At 39.1% G+C, this 20313-nt stretch overlaps 1 protein-coding gene across 3 annotated transcripts in view; it reads right to left on the reverse strand.

Annotated features, from left to right (window-relative positions):
* LOC121725381 (cubilin) overlaps positions 1 to 11060 on the reverse strand; it is a 116760-nt gene extending 105700 nt beyond the window's left edge. For all 3 annotated transcript variants that reach the window (XM_042112278.1, XM_042112276.1, XM_042112277.1), the window contains exon 1: positions 10986 to 11060. The gene's annotated coding sequence lies outside the window, so the exon portion shown is untranslated. The remainder of the gene's footprint in view (positions 1 to 10985) is intronic.
* Positions 11061 to 20313: the final 9253 nt, after the last annotated feature.

The raw sequence follows: 20313 nt of genomic DNA on the forward strand, positions 1-20313 counted from the left end.
CCTCAGGCTCCTGCCTCATCACGTTTTCAAGGGCAGGGTTAGGAGGCGGGTTGCATGTTGGACGTTATGACACGTTGTGTCCATACACGTCTAGTTAATTCTACTTTTAGTGACGTAACGTATTGATACGATGACGTGATAAAACGGTTGTGTCATGTTGTGTATAAAACAATATTATGTTAATGTATTAAAGTGGCTCCCGATTCGGATCCGGCGAAATTCCCATATCCTGTCTCTCCTTTACAAAATCCTTTACAATCCTATATCTCCCTCTTACCTTATAGATCGCTTCAATTTTGCTCGATCTCTTGACATCCCGTGCAGGTCCAACGTGAGACCGAATCTTTCCCTCCCCTCCGCTCGCTCCAATTTCTTCTCCTATGCAGTTAGATTATGGAATTCCCTTCCCCACACCATTCGTGACAGCCCTTCCTTCGCTGTCTTTAAAAAGCGACTAAAAGAGCACTACCTCAGCAATAAATCCTAAAACTCTTATCCTACTATCCTACTTCCTACTAATATTATAAAGGCGAAAGTTTGTTTGGATGTATGGATGTGTGGATGTATGGATGTTTGTTACTCTTTCATGCAAAAACTACTGAACGGATTCTAATGAAACTTTACAATAATATAGCTTATACATCAGAATAACACATAGGCTACAATTTTAACCGACTTTCAAAATGGAGGAGGTGTTATGTTTTTTTATCTTCAACGATTACTCCGCCGTTTGTGAACCGATTTTCAAAATTTTTCTTTTGGTGTATAGGTTATCATTCCAATTTGGTACCATATTCATAATCTTACTAATATTATAAAGGCGAAAGTTTGTTTGGATGTATGGATGTGTGGATGTATGGATGTTTGTTACTCTTTCATGCAAAACCTACTGAACGGATTCTAATGAAACTTTACAATAATATAGCTTATACATCAGAATTCATACGTGGGAGAGCCATGCTTCGGCACGAATGGGCCGGCTCTGCCGGAGAAATACCACGTTCTCACAGAAAACCGGCGTGAAACAGCGCTTGCGCTATGTTTCGCCGAGTGAGTGAGTTTACCGGAGGCCCAATTCCCTACCCTATTCCCTTCCCTACCCTCCCCTATTCCCTTCCCTTCCCATCCCTACCCTCCCCTATTACCCTATTCCCCCTTTAAAAGGCCGGCAACGCACCTGCAGCTCTTCTGAAGCTGCGAGTGTCCATGGGCGACGGAAGTTGCTTTCCATCAGGTGACCCGTTTGCTCGTTTGCCCCCTTATTGTATAAAAAAAAAAACACACAGGCTACAATTTTAATCTACTTTCAAAATGGAGGAGGTGTTACGTTCGTTTTTTTATCCTCAACGATTACTCCGCCGTTTGTGAACCGATTTTCAAAATTTTTCTTTTGGTGTATAGGTTATCATTCCAATTTGGCACCATACTCATAAAAATGGTGACCTGATGAAGAGATCCATAAGTAATCGAGGGAACACCTCAAAATTTATATGGAAAAATGTGGTGACTTCGGTTTCGTGAGCAGTATTCTAAGCATATGCTACCAGCAAGTAACATTTTGCACCAAGGTATACCATGTTTCGGAAGGTGCTGATAGAACTCCTGACTCTTTATGGATATAAGTTTGGGAGTTTCGACGTTGTTTTAAGAGAGGAAAGCATATGCTACTATGCAAATTACCTTCATCTTAATCATCATCACTACCATAAACCGTTATAGAACCATGTGTCGTCACTCGTCCCGTTTTGACCCTATTATTGGTAATTTTCATAGTCTTTCATGATAAATCACTTAAACCGCGGGTAACACCGCGGGGCACAGCTAGTTAAATATACATATAGTAAGTATTTGTATTTCTTTATTATAAGTATGTATTTGTAAGTACATTTTTTTATATTATATAATATACTTAATATATTTATTATTTTGTATATTATAATAAACTAGATGTCCCGCGCAACTTCGCCCGCGTAAATAAGGAATTTCACAGAAACCGTACATTTTCGAATAAAAATAGCTATAAATATTCCTTTCACGTGGTCTACTCTATATAAGTGCCAAATATTGCTCCAGTAGTTCGTGAGATAAACCCTTTCTAATATTTTCCCCGTTTTTACCACATTTTAGTGAGTTTCTTCGGTCGTATTAGTCCCTATAGCCTTACTCGATAAATGAGATATCTAATACTGAAATAAGTTTTTAAATCGGACCTGTAGTTCCTGAGATTAGCGCATTCAAGCAAACATACTCATCAGGTTTATAATATTAAGTATAGATTTTTTTAAATTATCGCTTGACAAACTCGAGCCTCGATCTAAAAGACTATGAAAAGGCTCATTTTTATATGTTTCCATACAAATTTAGAGGGACGATGCATGGTATAATATTATGATAGTGATGATGATGATGATGATGAATGTAATTTGCATAGTAGCATATGCTTTCCGTTCTTAAAACATCGCCGAAACTCCCAAACTTGTATATATAAAGAACCAGGAGTTCTCTCAGCACCTTCCGAGCCACGGTATACCAGGTATACCTCGGTGCAAAATCTTACTTGTTTGTAGCATATGCTTAGAATACTTCCCACGAAACCAAAGTCACCACATGTTTCCCCGTAAATTTTGAGGTGTTCCCTCGATTTCTTATGGATCCTTCATCAGATCACCACTTTTGTGAATATAATACCAAATTGGGATGATACCCTACATACCAAAAGAAAAATTTTGAAAATCGGTTAACAAACGGCGGAGTAATCGTTGAACATAAGAAAACGAACATAACACCTCCCCCACTTTGAAAGTCGGTTAAAATTGTAGCCTATATGTTATTCTGATGTATAAGCTATATTATTGTAAAGTTTCATTAAAATCCGTTCAGTAGTTTTTGCGTGAAGGAGTAACAAACATCCATACATCCATACATCCACACATCCCTACATCCAAACAAACTTTTGCCTTTATAATATTAGTAGGAAGTAGGATATAAATATAATATATAATACATAAACTTAGTAATAACAAGTCACAAAATCGGTCGAATTAAAAAGTCGCCTATATCCTTTCTCGTGGCTTACTGTGTCTTTTATCAAAATCGGTGCAGTATTTGACGACCTCTGTGGCTCAGTGGTGAGCGCGTTGGTAGCTCAAGCCGGGGGTCGCGGGTTCGAGTCCCGCCGACGGAACAAAAAGTTTTCAAAGTTCCTGGGTCATGGATGTGTATTAAATATGTGTATCATATAAAAAAAATCTTAAATATATGTATAGTATAAAAGTATTAAATATATTTCCGTTGTCTGGTACCTGTAACACAAGTCCTTCAGGTACTTACCACAGGGCCAGACTGACGTGGTGTGAAGCGTCCATAGATATTATTATTATTATTAGATATTATTTGCGAAGCACCAACACCAACCGAAGGCCGACTATGCTTAAAAATCTTCACAAAATTAGCAACAAAACTCCATCACGGACTTGTACAAACTCTTGGAAAAGTCTCAAGGAAAATAATTGTTTATCTGTATAGTGATACGGAGGGTCTTCACACGTAGCACGGAGAACCCTCGACACCGCCATTGTTGTCTTTTGTCACGTTATATAACACGTAGCGATCAGCTGCTTACTTATACCGTGCTTATACCAGTTATTAATTCTACGCTGAAAGCCACGGCTAGGGTAACCAAATGTTAGGATAATGTTGGACGGGGTTTACCTTTGCGTATCCGGCTTTTTGGGCCTTTAACGAACCACGACCGTGCTTAAAGAGTAGATAGCTATTATGCAAGTGTATCTATATTATTTATTAAGTAAGCATAATATTATCTATTTTCATTAAAAAAAATAAGTATTGCAGATTTACCACGTAACATTTGTCTGCTTAACCCAAAAGATGTCGGTGGCTGTCCTTGCATACAGACGATTTGTGGAGGCAATATGTGGGAACTGGGAAAAACTGTTGAAAGTGCTACTTTTGCCCTGCCAAAAAAAACCTAAAATACCTTCACATGCGGAGTGTCCTAGCCACAGAAATAAATCAAGATAGAACGGCTAAGCGGGTGGAATACGCGTGTTTCAATCTTGCACAAGTGAGCAAGATTTGTTGAACGTTCATTTAGTCAGCGCGCACGTCTCGACTTGATTACACCGGAGCGGTTGTGCAAAAATGCCTCATTGTGCAGTGTCTAATTGTAAAAATAAAAGTAGGAAAGTGAATCGGTCAAAAGGATATATTTCTTTCCATGGGTAAGTTATTTGCTAACTAAATGCAAAGCAAAAATTGACACGATCGATTCCTTAGCAACGCACGCGCGTCGCCGTTCTATCTTGATTTATTTCTGTGGTCCTAGCTTTTCGTTCTCGTGTGGCCACCCAGCGGCGGTTAATGTACAGCGCGGGTAATGTAGAGGGGCATTTCTTTAATTAATGGAGTAGAAGGCTTTGATGAGCTTGTTTTCAAATTATATACATGTATGATGTAACATGCCGAATGTGAATACCACGGTATTATATAACCCGAGTATGTTATAAAAAGATTAATTACGTTACGCTGGCTAATAAAATTATTTGCAGAGTCTGCTAGCTTCGTCCATCGTGTGATTTTTTCCGTTATTATCTTTTATATTTTTATTTTCCGTATTAATACGAGTATTAATTGTAGTGGTTGCAAGAAGACAACCGAAACACACAAACGTGAAAAACGTTGGTTGCTGGCCCTTTTTGTTAATCGTTATATTTCTATTATTTTGATACGCAAAAGACTACAACATGCTCCAAACTCGTGCTTATTTTTAATTCTCTCTCATATCTACGGCATAGTATTCGGGTCTAAACTAAGGTAAATTACGTAAATATAGCCAATTTTAGAATGAGATAATGCACATAAGATCACGAAGTAAGTAGGTACTATTTCCAACTTTTTAATGAACCAAAATCGGGTGCAATACAATATCTGTATGTAACAAACACCCGGACAACATCTATTTTAGTATTTAATATAAGATATCAACTATTTAATAGTTCACAACCTCAACAAATGGCTTTTAAAGAGGAGTGGATATATTTTACAAAGTAACGAGGATAAAAGGTTCAGGAAGAGCGAACAGGCGGGAGCCAGCTGAACGAATACACTTAATGTTTTTTAACCTCATAAACTTTAATAACGATCGGCTTTATGATCAAGCCATTATGGTATATTTTTGATTATGTTTATTGTTTAATACTAGCAAACCTTTCGTACAGCACCGAAACCCGTGCAATGTAAAGAAACAATATTATGTGTGTTCATATAAATTTTTTTTCAAAAAGAAAATTAAGAACAGATCGCTTGCTTAGGAGCTTTAACAAAATCATGGAATAAATTAAGAATATTTTCATTATCTACTAAAATGCTCCATAATAATAGCTATAAAATCAAACCCAACTTTCAAATAACAAAGATATTATTGTATTCTACAATTGAGTAAGTCCCGGCTACACACTTGACGATTAAACTGCACAGTTCGGTCAAAGTAGAGTATAAATGGTTGTGTAAATGTAAGGCCATTGAGGCGATCTAGCGGTAACAGTTAATTGCTATTCGTAGAGTACATAAGATGGAGTATATAAGTACTGGACAACTTTTTAAGTCGTACGGTGTAGGTAACTCCTGGATTTCATTTCATTGCATATTTTATGCACTGTTTAAAACGTGATATAGGTTACTTACACAATACAGTTCTTTCTTTTGTGTTTAAACCATAAAGTTAATATACCTATATAGCGGAATAGAGAAACAAAGGCCTGAGAAAGAGAGATGTCACTATCAGTAACACTGCGTGGTAAAAAGAGACATGTGATACATGACATCAGCACTCTTTTTTTGACGTCCAGTCGGCACGTGCCGCACGTTGACAATTTAATCTCATAGAATTCATGTTCAATCATGCTTGTGTAAGTGTATACATACACATATTTTTCACACAGATGAAAACCAATTTTGGTTACGTTTGACTTCTCGAGATTGTTGTTCTATTCCGCTAGGCATATTAACTTTATGGTTTAAACATAATTTTACAATTATGTTAAGTACTTGTCGTCTTGTATGTTTGTCTTGTCCAGACAAAGAAATTTCTACTCTTTGTTTACCCTGACCGAACTGCGCAGTTTTATCGCTGTCGTCTGTGCCGGGCATAAGACAATTCTGTTGGAATTGCGAAGCAGATCACGTAGCGAATCTGCTGATCTCCACAAGTATCGGTGGAGAACGTTCGAGAACATTCAAGAGATATTTTCCACGTCAAATGCCTCTCAGTGCTGATTATAAAGTGGTGGTAATTTGTAATTGGCAACTAATTGATGATTCTTTCTTCTAATAAATAGTTTTTAATATGCAATAAGCCGATTTGATTTACGTAGACAGAATCAGTGTAGTTTTTTCTATAAAATTACCACAGAATTAAAAATTTTAGTTTGTAATACTTAATTATTATTTAAACTTATTTTTTCAAGTGAATTTAAGATGGTTACTACTTAGTGTTGAAGAAGAGCTGGAATTTAAATATAAATAATTATAGTTAAAATAAAAAACTTTACCTTGTTGCAGACCAAATCAATTTCCTCCGATTGTTGATAGTTTATAGTCTGCATTATTGCATGTATGTCTCGATAGAAGAGATAGAAGTTTGTTTGACCTAATTGGCACAAGTTAAACATAATATTTACTAGAAAGTACAAAAGCTCAAAAGCCGCTTATTTTCCATTAAAATTATACACATCAAAATGAAATATTAATAAAATAAAAAGAACATACTGAATATAACATAATAGCTTGTAAAAGCAGCTCGGCAGAAGCGACGACATACTAATTAAAGGATTTTTCAGCGCTTTCATGTAGAGGGCTCAGACTTAAAGCCTCCACGTCAAACGAATTACTCAACGTACATTTCGACCTTATGCCTAATGGAATAAAGTTCAAAAGGAATACAACGAATGTCCTCACTGTACCTCTTAATTCCACACGCATTACCTTTGCGCGTGACTGTACATAGTGTACAATGTATGTACAAATGCTGGTAACTACACCTATAGTCCTATAATATAGGGCTTACGTATAGTCCACCTACCAGCCCTACACCTACACTTACAACTTACAAGTGATAAGGTTTAACGAACAATTGCAATACACAGTTTAATTTAAAAAAAATACTACGTAGTTAAATACGCATAATATAATATTATCTCCACGCTGTTTAACACACTTAAACAAAAGTAAGTTTAATTGATATGAGGTTACTGGACTGGACTTGGACGGAAGTGATAAAATTGGAGTACCATAATTATCTAATAAAAGAGTTGTAAGGTTTTGTTTGCATGGAATACGCCAAAATAACTAAGGTTCACTCGGCGTAACTGGGCGGTAGCGGTCATTGACTCCGTGTCAAAAACTTGTCATTTTCTATATAAACCGCGATTGACAATAAGGTGTCAGATGTTGTCAATCGCGGTTTTGTATAGAAAATGACAAGTTTTTGACAGGGAGTCAATGACCGCTACCGCCAAGTTACGCCGAGTGAACCGCTAGGTACATGATCACATAGTTTCTCTTACCGGCTACCGCCGAGATTTTGACATAAGCGTCATACGTTAACTGTCAAACTCTTCTTTAAATTGAAGTTTAATCATCAAGGTCTCTGAGTGCGGCTGTTAAAGCTTCTTTCAGAACTCTACCATGCTGGCGTTTTCTGTCAGGCCGCCCATACACAATGGATACGCTAGACAATTTATCTTTGTTTATCAAGTGTCTTTGCCAATGTAACAGACAAGGACAAAACTGCATTGTGAAACTTATGTTATAGTTTTGAAGTTAATAATATTAAAGGTAAACGAATAGATGAGACTAGGCCTTTTCCATATGGCTTTTAGACTACAGATAAATATTCTTTATTCTTTTTTATTATTATTAATTACTTTCACAATCCATATTAATATTATAATGCGAAAGTGTGTCTGTCTGTCTGCTATATTAAATACTTCAAACTGTCTCTATCTCCGCTTTTTATTTTCATTGAGTAGGCTTTGAAATTGTAATTGGACTAATTTAATGAAATTGGCAGAAATAAAGAGCAGACTTCGATTAAGAACAAAGACACAGACTATAAATTAGACATAGGATAGGTACTTTTTATTCCGGGAAAATGTACTAATTCATCGGAATACTTTCATTTTGGCATTTGAAGTCACAGATAAGAACTGGTTTCAAATATTTTTAGGTGATCTTTATAAATGTAGAATGACCTCAGTGAGCGAAACCTTCGTTATTGGCCTAAAAAGCTACTGCAGTGGCAGCCAAGGCCCGAAACTACTAAGATAAGATTGCTATCAAGGCCAAGAGGCCGTAGCCTAGTGATAGACCGAGTCGAGTGAATGTAGGTTCAATCCCAGGATGTTTGGGATTCTATTCCGCATAAATAGCTGTGGCATTGATAAAGATATGAGAACTGAGAAAGGATATAGCCAGAAGATTTAGATAAAAGCTTTCCAAGCCACTATACCTTAAAACTGCATAAGCATAATATGTTTTATTTTGCCTATGCAGTTTTATTAGGTTATTGTCGTGGGCGGCCAATTTTTCTACAAAAAATTCCAAGTTGCCAAAAACCAAGAAGGTAACGCTATTTCTAAAACCCTCTACAATAGGGGTCACCGATTATGTTTCGCTCGGGGTCCGTTTTAGACATGAAATGACCTTCGCGGTCCATACATTTTATATAAAAAAAATATTAGACAAAGGTAATTACAAAAATTACATAGGTATTTATTTAGATATCAATGAGAAAAGTAACAATTTTTGTAGCCAAATATCTCTCTGAAGTTTGGAGTGAAATACAAGCCATAAGATATTTAATCCTGGAGATGTAGAAGTCCTAAGATGAACGAAGATCATCTTCGAACATGCTTGGTCCGCACACAATGGGTCGGTCCGCCATTTGGTGACCCCCGCTATACAATGCTCTACAATGCTCTACAATGTGCATATTTCTATGGACTTGAAGAAAAGTTCAAATGTCAGAATGTCAGCAGCGCACTGTTGAATAATATAGCACTACTCTGATAGTTATGTGGGATAAGGTGTGGACTTGTGGAGGCCACAAAGGAAGATCTTCCGACCGAGCGAGGTGTTAATGCTCGGTCAGGCCGGAGCCCACGTGATACATTTCAGCAGCTGTCGTAGGTATATATTAGTATATTATATTATACCGACGCGCCCAGAAAACTTCGATAGCGCGATGCAGGAATGTTAGGCAAATTGTGAGTACCGCCACAGTTACTATACTACAGAAATAAGGAATATAAGATAGTGAGCGTAGCACCAGTGTTTGTACAAACTTTAAACCCCCATTTCGATTTCGTCTCCTTGGGGTCCCGGAAACTGTAATAATATGAATAGAAATATACATTTAAAACATTATACGTGGGATGGCTCTCCCACGTATATAATTTATACGTGGGAGAGCCATGCTTCGGCACGAATGGGCCGGCTCGACCGGAAAAATACCACGTTCTCACAGAAAACCGGCGTGAAACAGCGCTTGCGCTGTGTTTCGCCGAGTGAGTGAGTTTACCGGAGGCCCAATTCCCTTCCCTATCCTCCCTTTTTCCCTTCCCTTTCCATCCCTACCCATATTACCCTATTCCCTCTTAAAAGGCTGGCAACGCACCTGCAGCTCTTCTGATGCTGCGAGTGTCCATGGGCGACGGAAGTTGCTTTCCATCAGGTGACCCGTTTGCTCGTTTGCCCCCTTATTTCATAAAAAAAAACATTTCAAACTGTATCATATATTTTTTTATAGTCTAGCAGTAAAATATATTTTGTTTAATGCCATTTCTATACCTGCAATGCAGAAATATAAAAAAATCACCAAATCATTCGTCAAATGACTACTGACCAAATTACCCCTTGTAAGAAAATATCGCTCACTGTGTCCAATCCCTGTTACTAAAAAAAATACCTTCAAGGATAACTCCTACAGCTGACCTTTGTACGAGTTGGCGCAGTCAGGCTTGGGGGCTAAATATTAATTAGATGTAAATCATATTATGTAAATATCATAGTTTATATTGCTTATGAAGCAATTCATCACTTTAGACTGTTAACACTATCTACTACAACTGTTATATTATATGAAAATGGAATATTTTTATATTACATCTCCAATCGCAAAGCGTAGTAATATTACAGTATAACATCTGAACTCAAACTTAACCCTTATTCGCATTAGTAACATAATATTGTTATAAGTAATTCTAACATACTTATTTACAAAGGTAGACACATCATAACTTTTACGGAAAATCTGCTAACAGACGCGCGTGACTCGAGAAAACTCTAATCTCTATTTATCATGGCTTAAATTTCATGCGTGGTTAGAGAACCCCTGCGTTAATATTCATGAATATCAAGGGAACGTGGACCCCCGACGAGCTGGAGCTTATATAAACATAATGATAGCAAGAATAAGTATTAATAGTACACTCACTGCAAAGGGCTCCTATTTATGCAAACATTGCAAAAACATAATTTTTGTTTACATAAATAATCACTGTACAAGAACGTATATTTACAATCACCATCTAGCTAACCACTAGGTGAGGACAGCACCTCGCCTGTGATAATAGTATTTTGAATGTCACGGGAGAATGAGATAATATCTCTACAAATTGGAAAATGATCGCCCCACTTCGTCGTCTCGGGGCGCCCGACGCGTAGACTCTGCGAGCCCACTTTTAAGGCAGCTTATAGCTCGCCCGCCGATATCTATGCTCTTAATATCTGATAAGAAAATCAATAAGCCTTTTAAGATGAATCTTCACGGTTTATATAATAATAGAAGGATCGGGGGCCGGTGCGATCGGGCGGCGCGGCACCCCGCCCTGCGGCGGCCGGAGCGGCGCGGCGGTGCGCCGTCGGGCGCGCCGTCCGGGCGATGCTGCTGCGGGATGGACACTTACCCGCGGCACCGGAGTCCCCGTTTGGGCGCCATTAGTCGCGTGGTGCGGCACTACTGTGCGGGCGCGGCGGCGGGCGGCGCGCGACTACGGCGGGCCGCGGGGCGCGTGCGTGCGCCGCAGAGCGCAGGCGCGCCCCGGGCGATTTGTTTTGCTCTTCAACTTGCAAGAATACGTGATTACGTCTTCATAATTTGTGTACATGCGACACACTGCGGGGCATTTCAATGAACGCAGATAAAGGATTTTACGACCCTTTCAGTCCTTACCTGCGATGCGAGCTCGGCGCTGAATGCCGGTTGATTTGCATAACACTGACTATTTCGTGTGTGTTGTTCGAGTATCTGCATTAAAATAAATACTTGTTTAAGTACTCTAGTTTCTAACTGTAACAGATGCATTTTTTATTTATTTACATAGTTATTTGTTTCTACCCTACTAAATAAATTTAAATATTTTATGTTCAGTTTTAAGAAGTTTTTATACCTAGTTATAAGTTATAACTTTTAGGCTGTATTCAAACCAAACTGACTGTCAGCTGCCTGCTCACATTCGGCGGCTTACAGTCGGCTTGGTTTAAACACGGCCTTAAAACTTATCATCAAAACTGTTTAATAACTCTGGCTGGATATAGTTAAAATGTTTTTGTGACAAATCGCAAATAATATATTTTGATATTGTTACGTGCTAGGGTTCGAAGGATTTGGAGTGAAAGACCTGCTGACTCTCTTGAAGACTTTATTCACTAAGTCTGGGTCACACAAACACACACTAGGTCACAACACTTAGCACTAAGTCCAAACACTAATCACTAGGTCCAATCACTAAGCACTATCACTGTCCTAAGTCGTAGCCAAGTCGAGTGTTTCACTGGTTCACTCACTATTGATCACTTGTTGTCACTCCGAAATCGCCTTGACGATCGCTTGAACCGAACTGAACTGCCGGGCCATCTACCTGCGGCTTTTTATATGACGAGACGAACTCCGGAAAGTTCCGGATACACGTAAACGTGTGGGAACTTTCTAGGAGGCTCGAGCATGTACCACAATAAACATAAACAACTAAACACGTTAACACGTAAACAAAATAAACCGGTAAACACGTAAACAAATGTTGGACTTTTCTAGAAGGTTCGAGTATGTACTTGCGCACCTCATGCCATCTAGTATTGAGTAGGGGATTTATGTTGTCGGTGTTCCCTCGATAAGTTTCGCTGGTTTGACGCTAGATGGCACTATATGTCCGTGACAATATTTAAAAAAAATGAGAATTTATATCGGTTCATATTAAGACGTGGTCCTTCGAGCCGGATTTGAACCAGCGACCTATCATCAAAACAAAATAATGTCGAGTTTCAACCTACGGAATCTATTATTTTGCAACACAACATACCAACAATTTACTATTAATAAATATTTATATTGTAATTATCTGTAGATGTTAAAGCCTGGCATTAACATAACCACGAGAACCAGCAGCGAGCGATTGCTATTTTCTTCTGTAAGGCGCTTCAATTAAATGGTTGGCGGGCCCCACCGCTTCACGTCATCAGCTACGTCATCGAGGACTGAGGAGGGGGCTCGACCTGTCTAGAAGGCCCGTCCTCTATTCGCCCTACAATCACCCGTAGCCGCATATCGTTCCATTTGTTAATCCACTAAAATCTTTGCAATCTGTAATCGATCCCTGTTTGTAATAGTACAGAATAAATTGTATTTTGTACGAAGTTGTTTTGAATAAGCAATTTCCAAGTCTTTTCTTGTATTTAACAAGAAAAATTGGCGACCGTGACAGGACACTTAATTGGTTTGCCTTTTTTCTCGGGACATCATCGCCGCCGGTGAGAGGTCTTCGCCGCAGTAGGGCAGCCCGAGGAATCTCCAGCAGCATCATCAGCCGTCATGAGGTCTGCAGCAATCGCAGACGACTCATCTATTCCCAGCGGCAGGTGGCACAGCTTCTGGAACCACGCCGGTCAGCTCTTCGCGCCGCAGCGTCAGCCAACCAGCTAAGTGTCCCTATTCCTTTTCTCATTTATTCCTAAAATCCCGTTCTTCTAGTAGTTTCATACCTGTGTGGATAGCGGTAGTGCAAAGAACGTGGATCTTATCGATCAATATAGATCATTTCACAAGGGATCGATTCACGCAACTCAATCTTTAGCTATTTGCAGTCAAAATAATAAGATTCAAGCTAAATCTAAACGTCTATTTCTATAATTTAGGCTATAGTTAGCTTTAGCCTACCCACCAAACTCGGTACGTAATTTATCGAAGCTATTTGGTGCTATTATTCTAGCTATTTTTTTCCCTAATCTATTTACAAAATCAAATTATATTAAGTTTTGTGTATTCTAAGGTTAAAATTAAACAATAATTTATATTACTACAAGTTATATTTACAAGAATTAACTATTTACAAAACTTAACTGACTTAACTAATTACCTTAACTTAATTTTCTATTTACAATAATCGCAGTTTTCGATTTATATTTCCTACGATTCACATTATTGTAACTGCGAATTTCAGGAACTTCGGTGGACTTGATATCAGCTGACCACGTAGGTAATCTGCGCGTCGCCGGCCTGGCTAGCGTGGTAAACCGGTTGCAATACCTTGGAGTGGCGTAAGATTACAATATTCATTCACAATTTCTTATCAATTTTTTCAATTAACAATTATTAGTGATTCATAAACATGTCAGATGCTAAATTAAAGGAACTTTACGCTAAACGTAGCTCAGTAAAGGGTCGTTTAACTAAATTTAAAAACTATCTAGCTTCATTCGAGAAAGTTGACGTTTTAGATGAGCTCGAAATATCTAAACTTAACGTTCAATTACCTAAAATTGAGAGCTTATCTAGTGCGTTCGAAGATTTGCAAATTCAGATAGAAGTATTAAATTCGACAGACATAGATAGTGAGTTAGAGGAGCGCGATGTAATCGAGCAGGAGTTTGCACATTTAATTGCTTTAGCCCATCAGTACCAAAATAAGCATAACGGTAGCAAGACACCTCCTCACTGTGATGCTCAAAGCACGTCTTCATGCTGTCATGAGCGCCCAGGTTTAGGTTTTAAGCCTCCCACACTACAAATAGGCAAAATTGATGGTAGCTATTACAAGTGGCTTGAGTTTCGCGACCTATATTGTTCTCTCGTTCACGAAAACAAGCACATACCTATTCCGATTAAATTTTGCTACTTAAATTCATACTTAGAGGGTGAGGCCGCTCGTGTGATTAGCAATTTAGAGGTCACAGAGTCCAACTATAATAAAGCGTGGGACTTGTTACGCGAGCGCTATGACAATAAGCGATTACTTACTAATTAAAAATCATTTAAATGCCCTGCTAAACTTCGACGTAAAATCTAACGAAAGCGCATCTACACTTAGGTCTATTATTGACAACACAAATAAAAATCTTCGCGCCCTATCTAGCTTAGGTGAACAAACATCATACTGGGACTCAATTATAGTTCACATTATTTCCTCAAAACTAGGTAGCAAAACCACTTGAGGAATTTAATTCATTTTTAAAACAGCGGGCTGATATCCTAGAAACTTATAATCACAGCCGAAGTATCGAGGATAAGTTAAATACAAGTTCTAATAAAATATCTAACAATCATAATAAAAGGCGATTAGGTTCAATGTCAAACAATAATAGTTCATTTACAGCGCAAATTTCTAGCGTAGGTAACAATAATACCACTTTCAAAAATTGTATTGTTTGCGACAAACAACATCGCATTTACGATTGCGATAAGTTTAGGAATATGCCTATTGAACAGCGTCAAAGTTTAGTCATAAAATCTAAGCTTTGTCAAAATTGCCTTCGTCCGGGCCACAAAGCTTTCACTTGCAAATTTGGTGTTTGTCGTAATTGTAAACGACGACACAATACTTTACTTTGCGATGATAACTCTCAAGGTCAAGTAAAGTCACCTGCAGACAATAATGTATCTAATTCTGATTCAATTACTCAAACTCTTTGCACGACAAATTCAGGTCAAAATACTTTCACTTTATTATCTACGGCTATGGTTTTGGCGATTAATCCGTGCAATAATAAGCGTCAAATTGTCCGTGTGCTACTCGACTGCGGCAGTCAGTGCAGCCTAGCTTCTAAGCGTCTGAGGGACAAGTTAGGTTTACGATCACGGCCCGCAGGCTCGATCAACGTTGTAGGCATAGGCAATTCAGCTTCACACTGGGTAAACGAATTTTGTGATTTCAAATTAAAATCATTACACAGTGATTATACTGTGCAACTTACTTGCCCAGTGCTATCTGATCTGACTGGCGAAATTCCTAAGTTTACGATGGACCCTAAGCTTATTAATATACCTACGGATGTTCAGCTAGCCGATCCTAGTTTTTATAGGCCTTCTCCAATAGATGTGCTAGTCGGTGCTGATCTATTTTGGAACATCGTAGGTAGTGAGCGACAATCGCTCGGCTCTAAACAGCCTAATCTTATTAATTCGGAGTTTGGCTGGATTTTATCCGGTCCTATTTGTTTAAACTCGCGAATCTCTAATAATTATAGTTGCAATTTTTCTAAGGCGCAGTCAGATAACTTTAATAAACTTCTGAGTCGATTTTGGGAGCTAGAAGAACTGCCGCCAAGGTCAATTTTAAGCGACGACGAGAAAGCATGTGAGCAGCATTTTAAGACTCACACTTCTCGCGATTCGTCCGGCAGGTTTTGTGTGCGTTTGCCTCTCAAAGACTCGCCTAATTGCTTAGGTAATTCATACTTTCTAGCTAAGAAAATGTTTCTTAATTTAGAAAAGCGATTTAGAGCTAATCCCGAGCTTAAATCTCAATATGTGAATTTTATTAACGAATATATTAGTCTAGGTCATTGTTCCGTTCTAACAAATAATTATAAGCCGAACCCGTGCTATTTTTTGTGTCATCACGCGGTTCTCAAACAAAATAGCGAGTCGACTAAGCTACGAGTGGTATTCGACGGATCCGCTCGCACCTCCTCGGGCTTATCTATTAACGATTTGCAACGAATAGGTCCTACTGTACAAGATTCACTCTTTTCTATATTATTACGCTCTTTTCTATATTATTACGCTTTCGTCAGTACCTATATGTTCTTACAGGAGATGTCGAGAAATTCTTTAGGCAAGTTAATCTCCACGAAGACGATCGTGACCTTCAATTAATACTATGGAGGGAGGACGAATCAAAGCCTATTCAAGTACAAGACTCAATACCGTCACTTATGGTTTTGGTAGTGCTAGTTATCTTAGTACGAAGTGCATTTGGCAGTTAGGACAGGAATGCCCCGATGAGTTAATCCGTACGGTAATCCAGCATGATCTGTACCTAGACGATTTAATTACTGGTGCTAATTCCATAAGTAAATTACGTCATATTTTAAATTCTGTCGTTTCTGTTTTGCGCTCAGGCTGTTTTCCACTTAGAAAATTTAAATCTAATGTGCCATCTATTTTTGAAAACACGCTAATTAATCCACTCGAGACTTTAACCTTAAGTGAATCGTCTAATACTTTGGGTTTACAGTGGAAGCCGCCTTCCGACACATTACATGTTTCGTTGTACACTCCTGACAATATAAACGAACAAACAACGAAACGTTCGATTTTATCTAACATGTTTAAAACCTTCGATCCACTCGGTTTAATTTCTCCTTGCACTATTCGCTTAAAGTTATTAATGCAGGAGCTATGGCGTCGATATTTTGACTGGGACGAGCCAGTACCTTCTGACATTCGATTATACTGGCACGAATTGGTTCAGGAGTTTAAAAATGTACCGTCGGTCACTGTGCCTAGGTTAGTTTTATGCGATTCCCCGGTTAGTATTGAGCTTCACTCATTTTGTGATGCGTCAATGTCGGCTCACGGCGCTTGTGTTTATTTACGGTCCACGGACTCAGCCGGTCGTGTAGTAGTCAATTTACTTTGCGCTAAGTCTAAGGTGAATCCTAATAAGCCTATTACTATACCGCGACTGGAGCTTATGGGAGCATTGCTGGCCGCTAGGCTGTGCAAGTCAGTTCTCGAGTCTTTGCGATGCAACATTTCTCGCTGCACTCACTGGAGTGACTCGAGCGTCGTTTTAGGGTGGCTACACACTTCTCCAAACAAATTAAAAACGTTCGTTGCGAATAGGATAGTCGAGATTTGCGAAACTACCTCGGCTACGAATTGGCGTCATGTACCTACAGATGCTAACCCCGGTGATTTAATTTCACGCGGAACCCAGGTACATACACTCCAGCAATCCAAATTCTGGTGGTCGGGTCCAGACTTTTTATTGAAATCGGAGTCGGAATGGCCTATACTAAATATCAATTCATTAGACTTACCGGAAATAAAGTGCAATATTGTGCAGAGTTTCGAGCCAGTTATAGACTTCTCACGGTTTTCTAATTTTATGCGGCTAAAACGTTCATTCGCTTATGTTTTACGTTTTCTACATAACGCTAGGTTTCCTAAAACTAAGATAAGCGGAGCTCTAACCGTGAACGAGTTAACTAAATCATTTCATTTTCTATGCAAATTTTCTCAATTGCAATCTTTTTCTATTGAGTACGATGCTTTAAATAAACATAAATCTATTTCTAGTAAAAGTAATTTATTATCACTTAGTCCTTTTCTAGATAAGGACAGCGTTATGCGAGTTGGTGGCAGACTAGCCCACTCAGACTACGACTATGATAAACGGCATCCCATCATATTACATTCTAAACATCATTTAACCTCCCTTATTTTTAGATACGAACATATTAGGCAAATGCACGCCGGCCCACAACTATTATTGTATTCAGTTCGTGAATATGTGTGGCCCATTGGGGGGAGGTGTCTAGCCCGGAGTACCACGCGAAACTGTGTACGATGCAAAAGGTTTCAAGGTCGCACGTACTCACCAATGATGGGACATCTACCGTCGCAGCGTACGACTCCATTATTCCCTTTTGAGACCGCAGGGGTCGACTTCGCTGGTCCTTTCACCATTTTAAATAAAAAAGGTCGCGGTGCTAAAACTCTAAAATGCTACCTATGTCTATTCGTGTGTTTTCGTTTCAAGTGTGTTCACTTGGAGGCGGTAACAGAGTTATCTAAGGACGCGTTCATAATGACTTTACGGCGATTTATTTCTAGACGCGGAAAGCCATTGGAAATTTACTCCGACAATGGCCGTAATTTTGTTGCCGCCGCCAAAGACATTGGTAATTTTTTAAAAGACAATTCAAACACTATATCTGAGTTTGCCGCGAATGAAGGGATCAAATTTAATTTCATACCTTCTTACGCCCCTCACTTCGGCGGCCTATGGGAAGCTGGTATCAAGTCTGCGAAGCACCATATAAAAAGGATGATGGCTAATTTAAATTTTACATACGAAGAGGTGGAAGCTATTTTGAATAGCCGCCCCTTGTGTCCTATCTCTTCCTCTCCTCACGACTTCCAATCTCTCTCTCCAGGGCATTTTCTGGTTGGTCGGCCGCTGACATCGTTGCCGGATCCAACCCACGACGACGGCAGCTCCAGCTACAAGCGCTACGCCCGCATCGAGCTAGCTCGAAGACATTTTTGGAGTCGATGGCAGCGGGAGTACGTGAATGAGCTGCAACAACGTCTCAAGTGGCGAGACAGCAAAGGCAACCTCAGCGTGGGAGACCTCGTCCTTCTCCACGAAGACAACAGCCCTCCACTACACTGGCGCCTGGGTCGTGTTCTCGAGCTTCACCCCGGTGTCGACGGAGTCGTCAGAGTGGCTGATGTCGCCACTCAGAGAGGAGTCGTGCGGAGAACCCTAACACGATTGTGCCCCCTGCTAGCAGCTGATCAAGGGTCTGAAATGCCCGCAGGGATTTCAGGGGGGGAGCTATGTTAAAGCCTGGCATTAACATAACCACGAGAACCAGCAGCGAGCGATTGCTATTTTCTTCTGTAAGGCGCTTCAATTAAATGCTTGGCGGGCCCCACCGCTTCACGTCATCAGCTACGTCATCGAGGACTGAGGAGGGGGCTCGACCTGTCTAGAAGGCCCGTCCTCTATTCGCCCTACAATCGCCCGTAGCCGCATATCGTTCCATTTGTTAATCCACAAAAATCTTTGCAATCTGTAATCGATCCCTGTTTTTTTTTTTTATTATAAAATTGGGGCCGTCTATGGACTGTTCGTCCATATCCTTTTTTTGTTATTTTATTATTTAGATTTTTCGCACCAAGGATAATTGAAATAATATTATGAATTTTAATTAATTGTGGTCCATCACGCCATGGACACTTTTTTTTTTTTTTTTTTTTTTTTAATATATATGTGTATATATATATTTAATAGAATAGAGTATAATATGTTATACATATAATAAATATATATATATATATATATATATATATATATATATATATATATATATATATATATATATATATATATATATATATATATATATATATATATATATATATATATATATATATATATATATATATATATATATATATTGTTTTATAAATTGCATAATAATAATATTAATGTTTTGAACGGTGAGGTCCCAGTCGGTGTGGCGGCCAGTAGATCCGACATTTTCCGATTTCCTTAGATTTTATGCTGCTCCACCCTTTGCCTTTAGATGTTGTGACATTGGCTTGGTGGAGAGGGGTCACTCAAGCTGGGTGGAGTTTCTAGGTTGTTAAAAAGATATCGTTCTGTGTCGAATCTACCCGCCATGTGGCTTAGGACTTTATCGTTCCTGTCTTTTATAGCCATTTTTATATTATAATCTTTTATGTGTTCGGTTGACACCTCCGTGGCTCTTTTTATGAAGCTTGCCACAGCGTCTCCATCAGTGTCAGTGTAATAGACACAGGTGTTAGTGTGCCGGGATATAGCTACAACTGCATGAGGAACGCTGTCATGGATTGCCAGCTTTCGGGACTTGGTCTGTATGATGATCACCGAAGGACTCGTTAATCCCTGAGCTTCATGGATTGTGAGGACGCGAGAGTCCGTTCCCGATCCATAGCCTGTATTAGTGAGGGCTGCTTTCTCCTCTTGTGTGTGGACAAGATACAGGGTATTTAGATCGGTTTTAGGTATTCTCGCTACTGTATACTTCATTAGCTTTAGGGACCGCACAATTTCCTTCGATGAATAGATGTTATTATAGACCATGTTTAAGGCGTATGCCACATCCATAGGGCTCCTGTGTGTGCAAGACAACTCCTGGGTGATGCTGGTTACCAGGTTTGGACGAGTGTAATTAAGTTTAAAGAGGTTTTCACGCTCTATAAACGGAAGTTGGTTAATATCTCCAATGAGGATGACATCG

This window comes from Aricia agestis, chromosome 3, assembly GCF_905147365.1.
Source record: "Aricia agestis chromosome 3, ilAriAges1.1, whole genome shotgun sequence".
Classification (NCBI taxonomy): domain Eukaryota; kingdom Metazoa; phylum Arthropoda; class Insecta; order Lepidoptera; family Lycaenidae; genus Aricia; species Aricia agestis.